Genomic DNA, 14,238 nt, shown 5'->3' with positions numbered 1-14,238 from the left:
ATCCAAGTCTGTCTGGTTCCAAACTTATATGTTGTTTGTTTGTTAATTTTTATTTTCCCATAAACATCCCTTCTAAGTGGAAAATCACTGTCTGGAAAATATTGAACCTGGGCAGGACAGTTCTAAGAAAGATAGTTTCTCCTGTGAGCAGTTGAGTTCCTGTCCTATTGAAGATTAATTCCACAATTGGAGTAAGGAAGACAGGGACTTTCCTTTTATTTATAATATTTTAAGGTCTTTAATTCCTGTCCCTCCTCCTCAGCTGGGAAACATTCATTATCTTGCCCTTTAAAAATGTGCGTGCAGAAGAATTATTGGAAGAAATCTTCTGAGTCCTTTGCCCTTTGAGAGTCTCTCTCCATCATTCTCTTTACATAGTCACTAGAATCAGTATAGAACAGAATCCTGATGCTTTTGCAAAATTTATCATTAATAATACTAATATTTCTCATAAAAGACTTCACTAGCAGCCTGAAAGTACGGCCAACTTACCAATTAAAAAAATGTGTTAATATTTGTTACTTGTGAAAACATTGTCTTTAATTAAAAAAAAATTGTCTTCAATTCCTTCAAAAGAGAACTTTTTCACCATAAATTACATTTTGTTATATATTATATATTTGTTATTTTTTATATTACAGGAATTATATGTGATTTTGTTTTAGTACTTTTTAAAAAAAGTTTTATTGAGGCATAACTGACATAAAATAAACTGCATAAAGCATACAAATTGATAAGCTTATGACATATGTATACAATTGTAATATCATCATCATCAGTATAATAAACATATCTGTCATCTGCAGAAGTCTGTAAGCCTTTTTAATCTTTCCTTCTATTTCTCACTTTTCCCTCATTTTCAGGAACCACTGAGCTGTTTTCTGTTACTCTAGATTAGTTTCATTTTTTAGAATGTAATATAAATGAAATCATATGTTACCTTTTTCTTCTGGGTTCTTTCAATCAGCCAACTTATTTTTTTAATGTTTATTTATTTTTGAGAGAAAGTGGGGGGAGGAGGAGGGGGGGAGCAGAGGATCCGAACTGAGCTCTGCACCGATGGCAGAGAGCCCAATGTGGGGCTTGAACTCACAAACCATGAGATCATGACCTGAGACTAAGTCAAACACTTAACCGACTGAGCCACTTAGGAGACCCTCAGCCCACTTACTTTGAGATCTGTTTGTGTTATGTATGTCAATGGGCCATTTCTTTCAATAGCGTAGCATTCCATTATGTAGATATACCACAATTTGATTATTCGTTCAACTATTGGAATATTTATTTTTCAGCCTTTGGCTACCAAATAAAGCTGTTATGAACATCTATCCACTAGTTTTTGTATGTATACATGCCTTCATTTTTCATGGGTAAATACCTAGGGATGGGATGGCTTGGCCATATGGTATGTGAATATATAACTTTTTAAGAATCTGCCAAATGTTTTCTAAAGTGCTTGTGGCATTTTATATTCTCGTCAGCAGCATATGAGCATTCTGGTTGTTCCACTTTCCTGTCAACACTTGGTATGCTCAGTCTCTAATTTTCGCTTCTAATTGGTTTGTAGTTACATATCACTGAGGTTTAAATTTGCACCTTCCTAATGACTAAATATATTGTGCCTTTCCATGGTCATAATTTCGATCCATATATCTTCTTTGGCAAAGTGTTCAAATATTTTGCTCATTATTTTATTAGGTGGTTTGTTTTCTCACTATTAAATTTTGAATGCCCTTTATATGTTCTGGTTTTTGTCTTTTTGATATTCCTAGCTCGACTTAATATATTCACTATTTCCCTTAGCTTCTTGTACATATGGAATGTAGGTACAGTAATTATTTTTAAGTACTTGACTGCTGCTTTCATTATCTATCATTTCTGGATCAGTGTCCATTGGTTTATTTTTGTTTATTATAGGTTAGATTTTCTCTCCTTCTTTCTCCCCTCCCTCCCTCCCTCCCTCCCTTCCTTCCTTCCTCCTTCCCTTCCTTCCTTCCTTCCAACCTTCTTTCCTTCCTTCCTTTTTTTTTGAGGGAGAGAAAAGAGCAAGAACAGGGGAAAGGGGCAGAGGAAGAGAGAGAGAATCCCAAGTAGGCTCCACGCTCAGTGCAGAGCCCTATGCGGGGCTCGATCTCACAACTCTGGGATAATGGCCTGAGCTGACACCAAAAGCCAGACACTCAGCTGAGTGAGTCACCCATGCATCCATATAGGTTAGACTTTCATGTCCCTCCATGTGTAGGATTGGATGTCCAACATACAAGTTATCTTTTTGGGTGGTAGATATTTATTTGTTCCTTACAAGTATTCTTGAACCTTGTTCTGGGAAACAATTACATTATTTAGACACCATTTGATCACTTGGGTCTTGATTTTAAGCATTGCTAGCCTTTACCAAAGCAACATTTAGTCTGGTTAATTTTGCTCTGCCAATGAGATAGGATACTTTTGAGTGCTGTAGCCATTTGACCATGGATTATGAGGTTTTTCCATTGTGGCTGTTGGAAAAAGGAACTATTCCATGCTTTGTGTGAGCTCCCAGGGATTATTCCTTCTAATCTTTTTAGACTATTGTTTCATTGGCCTTAGATAGTTTTCTCACATGCAATGCCAATCAGCTGACACTGAAGCAGGTAATTACTTCTGTAAAGCTCCGAAGCATGTCACTCTGGGAAGATTGCACCTCCCATTCCCAGCCCTAAGATTTCTTGCCACCTTTTCCTCCTTGGACTTCCAACTCAGTTCTGCTCACATCAGGGAGATCATTAAGTCCTTCCAGAATTTCCACTCCCAGCATTGAGGCCCAGTACGTCTTTCCAGGTAGTAAGCTAGGGCAATCGTAAGCTTCATCTTATTTGTGTCCTGTCAGGGATCATTGTCATTAGTTGCTGGATTTCCAAAGTTTTAAAACTCATTATCATTTTTAAATTATTTTTAAAGCTTTCTTTTCAGCAAAGAGGGTACATTTTGTTCATGTCACTTTATTTTAGCTAAAAGCTAAAGTGTAGTTACTGCATCTGATTTGTATTGAATGCTTCTAATTCCAAAGGTAAATTTGAAACATACTAAATTGTTCAAGAAAACACAAAACAAAGCATACATTCCCATAAAAAGTTCAAAATTCATGTTTCTGTTAAGAACATCTCTTTTCTTTTAGAGGATCATTTTAGCTGCCTTTGGTGATATAAATCCTAACAGTTCTTAATTTACAAATGGCATTGGATTTTGGAGTTTGTGCTTTTACTTTGACTCTCCTGTTAGAGATTTAAAGAAAAAAAAAGGCAGAAAATTTCTGTGCTGTGATGCTTTTCACTTTCAGCCTTGTAAGATTATCAATAATTTAAAGTATTTAATCAGTCGAAAGTCACATTTACAATGAATGAAACTTGCAGGATATTTTAAAGTTTAGAGTTGGAAACCACTATTCATCTTCCTTCCTTCCTTCCTTCCTTCCTTCCTTCCTTCCTTCCTTTTTCTCTTTCTTTCTTTCTTTTGGATTTTATTTCTAAGTAATTTCTACACCCAGCATGGGATTCAAACTCATAACTCAGAGATCAAAAGTCGCATGCTCCATTGACGGAGCCAGCCAGGTGCCCTGGAAACTGCTATTCTTATTTTTGTTAGTGTTTCTATTCAGACCCCTCTAAGATTTCATCTACTTTTTAATTTTGATGATTTACAGTAGCTTGTCAAATTGTAGGTATTGTTTTAAATGTCTCACCTATACTGAAATATCTAGTCTTCAAAAACAATCCTCAGAGGTAAATTTTTACTTTTCCCCTTTTTATTAAATGAGAAACTAAAGCCAAACAGAATCCCTCAGCCAGGAAGTAGCAGAGTATTCAAACCTGCTATCCCATTACTGTCTCTCATTAAGATATCAGATTTCTATATTACTTTGTTTTTGATAATTTAGTATTTGAAATTAAACTTCTATTAAATCCATTGACCAATATTTGTTTCATGTTAATGGTGAGTAAGGGTATGAAAATTCTTATACAATTTCAGAATTTTGAGGCAATACAACTAACTTTATCCAATGTATTCATTTTACAGTTGGAGGCATGAAAATTAAGTCTATTATTCCAAACCAACTAGCTAGTGAGGAACACACTAATTTATTATTACATAAATTATTACAGACATTTTAAATGAAAATATTTTGTGGCCTAATAAAGTACAAACTACCATTTGGATAAAGGGGTGCTCATTTTCTTTCTGCTTGCCTAATTTTTCTCAAGTGGTTATTTGAGAAAATATCTTTTTCCACTCCATTTCATTTTCTAGCTTTCACTCCATTTAACTGAAATGGTAGATTAAGTAACATAAATAAGGGGATTTATATTATTTTCATTGTTTTATCACCTATAAAGAAATTCTGCTAGTTCAGGAAAAAGTATAGGGAATAGCCAATTACCTAAGATAATAAGTAAGTCACAGGCAAAACATCACTTGAATAGAACTATATCAATTCCAATTCCAGTCTTGCTACACAGAAGTGTGAGGCAAGGACTGGATGCACCGTTTCAGGTAGGGGTTGTTAGAAATGCAGAATCTCGGGCTAGCCCCAGACCTGCTGATTCAGAAAGTGCATTTTACCAAAATCCCCAGGTGATTGGTGCACACAAATTCTGGGAAGTGTTCCTCACTCTGGTTTTGCAGCTGTGCCCCCCTTCTGTTCATTCATCTTCCCAGTAAAGAGCTATATTCTGCTAATTATCCTTGATTAGCAAACCTTACAAGGGGTGGGAAAAGAAATGTTGAAGCTTAAACCCCAAATTACCAACTTCAAACTGAGATATATCACCTGCTTGATTCCCTAACACCTTCCCACTCTCTACCCTGCTCTTTCAGAATATCTGAAAGCACTTAAACCTCTAAGCCATCTTGAAGAGTTGTGTGTACATAAAAATTATCTGTAGTACGGCTCATCTTTGATTCCCTGCTCCTCTTTCTTTTCCTTAACATAAATGTTGTGCAACTCCATAGGACTGTGTTGACCTGGATAGGATAATTAATACTGCAGTAACAGTCTCCCAAGACCCAGTGGCTTACTGACAAAGGCTTAGTCGTCATCACATTCCATGGTCATTCCAGGTCAGCTGTCACTCTCCTTAAGTAGGTTTACTTCAGGATCCATGATATTGACCCCCTGGCAGAAACATCAACAGCAAAGTGACAGAGAAAAAGAACATGATAAACTACACACTCTTTTTAAACTTTCTGCCCCTGTGTGATACGTATCACTTCACTTCACATCCCACTAGCCAATTAAGTCATATGGCCACACATGACATCAATTGGTTAGCGAAGTTATAGTTTCTATTCCCTGATTAGATCATAAAGTGAGTATGCATAATAACAACCCTACCATAGAGGTATCATGGCAAATAAAATTTTATCCACTTCATTATTTTATTTTTTTAATGTGTATTTATTTTTGAGAAAAAGACAGAGTGTGAGCAGGAGAGGGGCAGAGAGAGAGGAAGACACAGAATCGGAAGCAGGCTCCAGGCTCTGAGCTGTCAGCACAGAGGCTTGAACTTATGAGTGGTGAGATCATGACCTGAGCTGAAGTCGAATGCTTAACTGATTGAGCCACCTAGGCGTCCCACCTATTTTTATTTTTTATATTTGTTTATCTACATTTGCTCCTTCACGAAACTAAGATTCCGTCAGTCAAACCAATTTTATCAGAATGTTTCCTCAACATCTAATTAGGGCCTCACATATAGTAGGCGTTTCACAACTGTTTGCTGAATGAATTAAAAATAAATATTATTAAATCATAGTTATATCTAGAGCTTGCCGAACACTGATGTTCCTATAATAAAAACATAAGATTCTTAGGTATCAACACTTCTAACATGAATAGCTGTGCCCTCGGATTATATTCTGGTATCTGCCAGACACATTTTATCATGTCAAGTATGTGGCAGAACCAAATCAGAATCATTAAAGAAGCTCCCAAAGAGTTTGTCTGGAGAATAATAGAGTTTTGACTTCTGCCAAAATGTGTATGATTCTTAAGATCTAAAAGAAATGGACGGAGGGAGTTTGCTTTCCCTCTTTCATCAGTAAAATAAAGTGTGTTATAGTCAATGAAATGTGAAGTATTTGTGGAAAGATACTGCACTGTGTAGGGCATATCATTTATATTCATCCTCAGAAGATGAAGATCCCCAGGCGCCTGGGTGGCTCAGTCGGTTGGACATCTGACTTCGGCTCAGGTATGATCTTATGGTCTGTGGGTTTGAGCCCCGCATCAGGCTCTGTGCTGACAGCTCAGAGCCTGGGGCCTGCTTTGGATTCTGTGTCTCCCTCTGTCTCTGCCCCTCCCCCTTCTTGTGCTCTCTCTGTCTCAAAAATAAATTTAAAAAAGTATTTTAAAAAAAGAAGATGAGGATCCCTTCTGCCTTCTCAGAAATAAATGTGTATACTTTAGCTCTTTGTAGGATTAATTACTGTAGATTTAATTATATAGACTTATGAGGAAGCCTGAATCATTTATGAGAGATAGATATAAAGATGCGCATACCCAAAATGATATTTGCTTTACAAATGTTAGGTTAGGGACACCTGGGTGGCTCGGTCGGTTAAGCTTCAGACTTGGCTAAGGTCATGATCTCATGGTTCATGGGTTCCAGTACCGGGAGTCAGGCCCTGTGCTGACAGCTCAGAGTCTAGAGGCTGCTTCGGATTCTGTGTCTCCCTCTCTCTCTTGTGCTCTCTCTTGTTCTGTCTCTCTGTCAAAAATAAAATATAAACGTTAAAAATCTTTTTTACATGTTAGGTTAAAACATATTGCATGATAATATGGTCATAATAATAAACAGTATTATTTTATATCTTGAAATCCTATCTAAATACAAAAAGACAGGGAGAAAGGAATAGTTTTCTGTGAAATTGTGTAAGTGCATATTAAACCATTACTGTTTTGCATTTTAAATAGTATTGTAAAAAGAGATGACTAGATTAAAAAAAATTTAATGTTTATTTATCTTTGAGAGACAGAGTGTGAGTGGGGAGGGGTAGAGAGAGAGGGAGACACAGAATCTGAAGCAGGTTCCAGGCTCTGAGCTGTCAGCACAGAGCCCTATGTGGAGCTAGAACTAGTGAACCATGAGATCATGACCTGAGCCGAAGCCAGCAGCGTAACTGAGTCACTTAAGCCTTCAAGATGAATAGATTTTCAAAAATTATTACAACAGAAAAATATTGGATACTTATTTCCTATAGAAAAATGGATATTATTTAGATAGAAATGATAGAAGTTGAGGTGAAGAAATTTGAATTAATTATGTGAAATGAAATACATTAGTAAAAGAATGTCTTTAGATTTAGACATACACAAAGTCAAAGCCTTGGGGAGAGTAAGGGGGTAAATCTCCCACCTGTTCACTGATGCCTGAAATTGAGCTGCAGAAGCAGAATTCATTCCACTTAAAGTTTAAATTCCTGTTAAAATGCTTTTTTTTTACCACAATAAAAATCACCTCTTTTAAATTGCAGATGACTTGAAAGGTAGAGACAGAATATCATCATATCCACACTCAGATTTTCTTAAAGGGAAAATTTAAATATGGATGAACATATTGGTGGGAACCTGATTAGCCAGAAACTGAGCAACCAATGCTGCTATTTAGAAGCTGTCAACAGCTTCTCAGTGGTGGGGCAGACAGTGGGTCATCTTGGAGTAGATTGCACTTGTCTCAAAGCATTTAAGTGGCTCATCTTAATGATATGAATTTAGGGTTATTGAAATCTTTGTTGTTGCTACTGTTGCCATTGTTTCTTTTTAAAGATTTTTTTCCTTCATATTTTTGGTAGGAAAAGTTCAAAGCCTTCTGAAAAGGATAAGGAAAAATTTGCATAACACCTGAGGAAGTTTTTATGACAAAGAGTATAAGAATCATTCTCTTTTTACAGAAGAGTTTTACTATAAACAGTTTTATGGTTGAAGCTATTCCTTACCTAGGTATTTTGAAGGCAACGGATACTAAATGCTCCCAGAGGAAACTCACCAAGATGGCTGCAGTAGGAATGGGGGCCAAGAGTGATGGAGGGTGGGGAGAGCTGGTTCAACACTGCATGTGACCAAGATTGGTTCCACTTCTGATCTAGCAACCCTGGCAAGGACAGTGGAGCTCACAATGTGATAAATTAAACTTTAGGAGTACCACATGTAAAGTATCCTTAACCTTGAATAAGATAATAGATTGGGGGTAGATGGCTTTACTTTCCTGAAAATACCATTTCAACATGCTTCACATATCAAGAAAACCACAAAAACAAGAGTTGCACAGACTGTGGCAAGATGGGTTTCTTTTGTTATTTTTATTAGTAGTAGTATCATTATGAAATATTCACATATAGAAAATAATACATGAAACATTTGAGTACATACCTCATAATTTTGACAAATATTAATGTTATGCCAGACTTGCTTCAGGTTTTTCTTTTCAACCTTAAGATGTATTTGAAATCTGTGTATTCCCCCCGACCTGATTTCCTTCCTTTTTTAAAAATTTTTTAAAATTAAAAAAAAAATTTAAGTCTATTTATTTATTTTAGAGAGACAGAGAGAGTCAGCAGGAGAGGGGCATAGAGACATGGGGAGAGAGAATCCCAAGCAGGCTCCACACTGTCAGCGTGAAACCTGATGTGGGGCTTGAACTCAGGAACCATGAGATCATGACCTGAGCTGAAACCAAGAGTCAGATGCTTAACCAATTGAGCCACCCAGGCGCCCCTGACCCCATTTCCTTCTTAAACTATTATCCAGAACTTGATGTTTATTATTCTTGTATGTATTACCTTTATTATATATACATACTCATAAAAATATGTTTTATATATTATAAAATGGCATATAAATTATATGGAATTGACATATTCATTTGTAGCTTTTCTGTTCATAATTATGATTTAATTTAATCCATATTAATAGACGAAGCTACTGCAAAGTTTTCTATTTTATGACTATACTTTTTTATTCTCTTGTTGATGGACATTAGGTTGTTTCTAAATATTTCCCTTTACGCTTTTGAGAGAGTATAGCATGTAAGTCAGGATGATGGACTCTGGGGCTAGACTAACTCTTTGAAAATCCTTGTTCTATCACTTATCAGGTATCTGAACTTGGTAAATTCCTTATTCATTCTATGTCTCAAATTCATAAACTATATAAAAGGGGATACAATTATCATCTACCTCAGGGGGGTTTTGTGAAACCTAAAAAGAGTTAATACAGATAAAACATTTAGTATAATACAATGCTGCATAATACTGTTACCTATTGTTATTATAAAATGATCTTAAAAATCATTCCTATACATGTGTCTTATACATAAATGTGTAAGTTTCTCTAGAATATATCCCTGGGAGTGAAAATGCTGAGTCTCAGATCACATACATCTCCCATTTTAGAATATACTGCAAACTTTACAAGATCGTTCCTGCAAAATTGCTTTCCAAAAGAAATTTTACAAATTTATACTTTCCTCAGCAATTCTCATTCCTTTATCTCCACTACCTCTCCAATACTAGGCATTTGAAAAATGTCTCCCAATTGATGCATGTGAAATGGCATTTTATTGTGGTCTTATTTTTCATTTCCCTAATTACTACAGCTTTTTATCTGTTTATTGACTATTTGGGTTTCTCCTTTTGTGGTTTGCCTGTTTCTAGCCATTATTGTTGTTGCTTTAGTTTTAATTTAGAGTGCTTTTCTTTATCTTATTGATTTGTAAGTAACCTTAATATTGCTGAATATTAATAATAGCTAGACTTTCCACATTTTATGAAATTATTTATAGTACTAACATTTTATTTTTCAGTGTAGTTAAAGGTATCACTTTTGGGGAGGTTATATATTTCCTGTTTAATAAATTGTTTAATAAATTCATTTTACCTGGGGTCATAAATATAGGTTATTACCCTCACTTCTAGACATGATACAAGTTGTTCTTTATCTTAAGGTATTTACTCACCTGAAATTTAAGTGAGTTTTAGTATATGAGATGATATAGAAATATAGCATTGTTTTGTCCATACAGATTACCAATTTTTCTAGAGCTATTTATAAATAGCTGAAGTTGAGCTGAAGTTGGCCGCTCAACCGACTGAGCCACCCAGGCATCTCAATCCCTGTTGAGATTTTCATTAGTAATACACCAGGGACACCTGAGTGGCTCGGTCAGTTAAACGTGCCACTTTGGTTCAGGTCATGATCTTGTAGTTCATGAGTTTGAGCACTGCATTGGGCTCTCTGCTGTCAGTGCCGACCTCGCTTCAGATCCTCTGTCTCCCTCTCTCTCTCTGCTCCTCTACCACTCTCTCTCTCTCTCTCTCTCATAAATAAATAAACATTAAAAAAATAAATAAACTAAATTTATCGATTAATTTGAGTTGAATGGATACCTATATGACTTTGATTAGTCTTGTTAAAAAACAAAATTCAACCAAGTAAATTTGAAGAACTAACTGGCTTTATTAAATGATTCATAAATTGGGAAGCTCCACTGAGTTTCTTTTCTAAACAAAAGAAAGGTTTTTAAAGGCAGAGAAAAGGGATAAAAAAAAAAAAGAGAGAAATTTATTAGCAAGAAATGCATTGTTTAGGCAAGGTTGCCCTCCCAAGGGGAGCAAAAGGGATCCTTTAGGAAATTCCCTTGTATTGACCAGAAATTCCATGTTGATGGATTAAAGATTACATTCCTGGAGGCTTGAAACTGCACTTAGGTTAGGTATTCAGTCTTTGTTTACTGACTTGGGGCCTTACCCTACATGATGGTTTTTTTTTTTTTTTTTTTTGCCTGTGGTTTTCTTTTTAACAGTCTCTAATTAATGTATAAATAAAAAGACATTTATTTAGGTCTTATTATTTGTTCAACATATTCCCAAGTATCTTACCATGTTTGCTACTAATGTAAATATTATATTTTTTAAAACACTTCCTAAATGTTTGTTAGTAACTATAAAACACAATTCATTTTTATAGTAACCATGTTGAACTGTCCTATGAGTTCTCATATTTATTTATTTGTTCACTCAACAAATCCGTATGGAACACCTACTCTGTGCCAGGCAATGTTACAGATACTGGGAATACAGCTGGGGAATAATCAGAGAAAAACCATTCCCTTTATGGAACTTAACATTCTAGTGGTTGTAATAAACAAATTAAATGGATAAAACGTATAGAACATTAGGTAGTGATAAGTGCTAAAGAGAAACAAAATAAAGCAAGATAAAAAAAAGATGTGAAGTGTGTGTGTGTGTGTGTGTGTGTGTGTGTGTCCAGGGTTGGTCAAGGAAGCCTTTATTATTAAGACTCTATTACCATAGTCATTTTAATGCTTTGTACTTTTTCTTGAATTTTCTTTGTAGTAAGTCTCTGTTCTGGTTCTGCACATAAGGAGCTTGGAAGGTACCACTCTGTCCCAACAACAAGTAAAAAGCTGAACAGATTGAAAAATCAATAGTTCTTCTCAGATCTGTAATAGAGGCGAGGATCCAGAACAAACCCCAGGACTGGAGAGGCAGACAGGCCATCCCAGTTTACCAGACCACCAGCAGAAACTACCAATGATGGGGGAAGAAAACCTGAATAGTAACTGATAAATTTCTGGAGGCTCAATGTGGACAACTTTGGGAGAGAAAAGCTCCAGGAAGACCTAGTCATCGAGGAGGGGTATCACAATATTGTGAGATTTACCACCAGGATTTCAGCCAGGTTTCCACAGTAAACACCAGACAAAAATCCCCTCCTGGTTACAGCAGAGGAAGGGGAAGGGAAACATTTGGAAATAAACTGGAACATTCTGTCCTTCTTAACAGTCTGTTCTCAAGGAAAACTGCTTAACCAGAGCTTAAACTGCTGGGCTATTATCAGAATCTAAGTGACCTGGAGGAAGGGAAATGCCTAGCTCTAACCCAATCTAGCCACCTTGTCCCACCTAAGGAGGTGGAGGTGAGGGGAAACAGAGACTCTTGTGAAGTTCACAGTCCAGAGGTATGGGCTTATTAAAAACCAAGACCTAAGCACAGCACTATGGGATGCTCCTCCTCCCACACCTTACCATATTGCTAAAGACTTGTTTACAGCAATTCCCTTTATCTGCTATCAAGAAAAAATTACAAGGTATACCAAAAGGCCAAAAAACTCAATCTGAAGAGACAGAGCAAGCATCAGACCCAGACATGGGAAGGATTTGGAATTATCAGACTGAAATTTAAAACATTAAGCAGGAAATAATACCAGTTCTCTATAATTTCTACTGGAAATTAGAAGCAAAGACTCATTCTTAACTCATTCTATGAGGCTGGCATTACCCTAATACCAAATCCATACAGAAGGGCACAAGAAAAGAAAACTATAGAGCATGTTTCTCATGAATATAGATGCAAAAACTCTCAACAAAATATTAACAAATAAAATCCAACACTTTTTAAAAGAATTATACACCATGACTAAGTGAGATTTATCCCATTTATGCAAGACTGGTTTAATATTCAAAGGTCAATTAATGTAATCCATCACATCAGTAGGCTAAAAATGAAGAATCATATAATCATATAATCATGCAGAAAATGTATTTGACAAAACTCAACATGCATTCATGATAAAAGCTCAGTAAATTAGAAATAGGTAGGAATGTCCTCAACTTAATAAGTCATATTTACAAAAAACCTACAGCTAACATTATTCATAACGCACAGCCAACTTTATACTTAACATTCGTAGTCAACACAATATTGAAGGAGAAGAGCAAAGATAGAAGACTAACACTATCCAACCTCAGGACTTGCTGTAAAGTTACAATAATAAAGATAGTGTGGTATTGGAAAATAGAGCAATGGTACAAAATAGAGAGGCCAGAAATAGACCCCCATAAATATAGTTATCTGTTCTTTGACAAAGGGGCAAAGGTAATACAGTGGAACAAAGACAGTATTTTCAGCAAATGGTGCTAGAACTGGATATCTGTCTGCAGAACAAACAAACAAACAAACCTTAGAGTTTTCACAAACATTAACCCCAAATTGACTACAGACCTTAGTGTAAAACACAAAACTAGAAGGTAATATAGAGAAAACCTTAGATGGTCTTAAGTATGGTGATGAATTTTTAGAAGGCATGAGCTACGAAAAAATTAATTGATAAGCTAGACTTCATCAAAGTTAAATCTTCTGCTTTGTGAAAGACAATGTCAAGAAAATGAGATGCCACAGAGTGAGAAAACATATTTGCCAAAGACACATCTGATAAAGGATTGTTATCCAAAAATATACAAAGAGCTTTTAAAACTTTATTATAAGAAGATAAACAACCCAATTAAAATATGGGTCAAAGATCCTAACAGACACATCACCAAAGAAGATCCAAAGATGGCAAATAAGCATATTAAAAGATGCTCCACATCAAATGTCATTGGGAAATGCAAATTAAAACAATAATGAGATACCACTACATACCTATTAAAATGGACCAAAATCTAGAATGGACCAAATGTGGAACACTTACAATACCAAATGCTGGTGACGATGTGTAGCAACATCACCTCTCATACACTGTTGTTGGAATGCAAAGATGATTTGGTGGTTTCTCACAAAACTAGACATATCTTACTAAAGCAATCCAGCAATAGTGTTTCTTGACATTTACTTAAAGGAGTTTAAAGCTTGTGCTCACACATGGATGTTTATAGCAGCTTCATTCATAATTCCCCAAACTGGCAACTAAGATGTCCTCTAAGAGGTGAATGGACAAATAGACTGTTGTGCATCCAGAATATATTTTAGTGTTAAAAATTAATTGAGCCATCAAGGCAAGAAAAGACATGGAGGAACCCTAAATGCATATTACTAAGTGAAAAGGGTTAAAAGCACTACCTACTGTATAATTCCAACTATGTGTCGTTCTGGAAAAGGCAAAACTACAGAAAAAAATAAAAAGATCAGAGCTTGCTAAGGATTAAAGTCAGAGGAAGAATGAATAGTAGGAGGAAGAACATTTCTAGAGCAATGAAAATGCTCTGTATGATACCATAATAATGGATGCATGTTATTATATATTTGTCCAAACCTCTAGAATGTACAGAACAAGAATCATATCATAAACTGTGGACTTTGGGTGATTATGATGTGTCAATGTAGATGCATCAATTTTAACAAATGTGGAGGAAGGGGATAGATAGCAAATCTCTGTAAGTTCCTTCTCTTGAAGTTCCCTTC

The 14,238-nt window shown here is 35.7% G+C and overlaps 1 protein-coding gene across 1 annotated transcript in view; it reads right to left on the bottom strand.

Annotated features, from left to right (window-relative positions):
• The window catches only part of GULP1 (GULP PTB domain containing engulfment adaptor 1), a 741,807-nt gene that overhangs the window by 297,880 nt on the left and 429,689 nt on the right, over positions 1-14,238 (bottom strand). The gene's annotated exons all lie outside the window — the stretch shown is intronic.

Source organism: Acinonyx jubatus, chromosome C1 (genome assembly GCF_027475565.1).
Source record: "Acinonyx jubatus isolate Ajub_Pintada_27869175 chromosome C1, VMU_Ajub_asm_v1.0, whole genome shotgun sequence".
In the NCBI taxonomy this organism is placed as follows: Eukaryota; Metazoa; Chordata; class Mammalia; order Carnivora; family Felidae; genus Acinonyx; species Acinonyx jubatus.
This window is presented reverse-complemented; position numbering and strand designations above follow the sequence as displayed.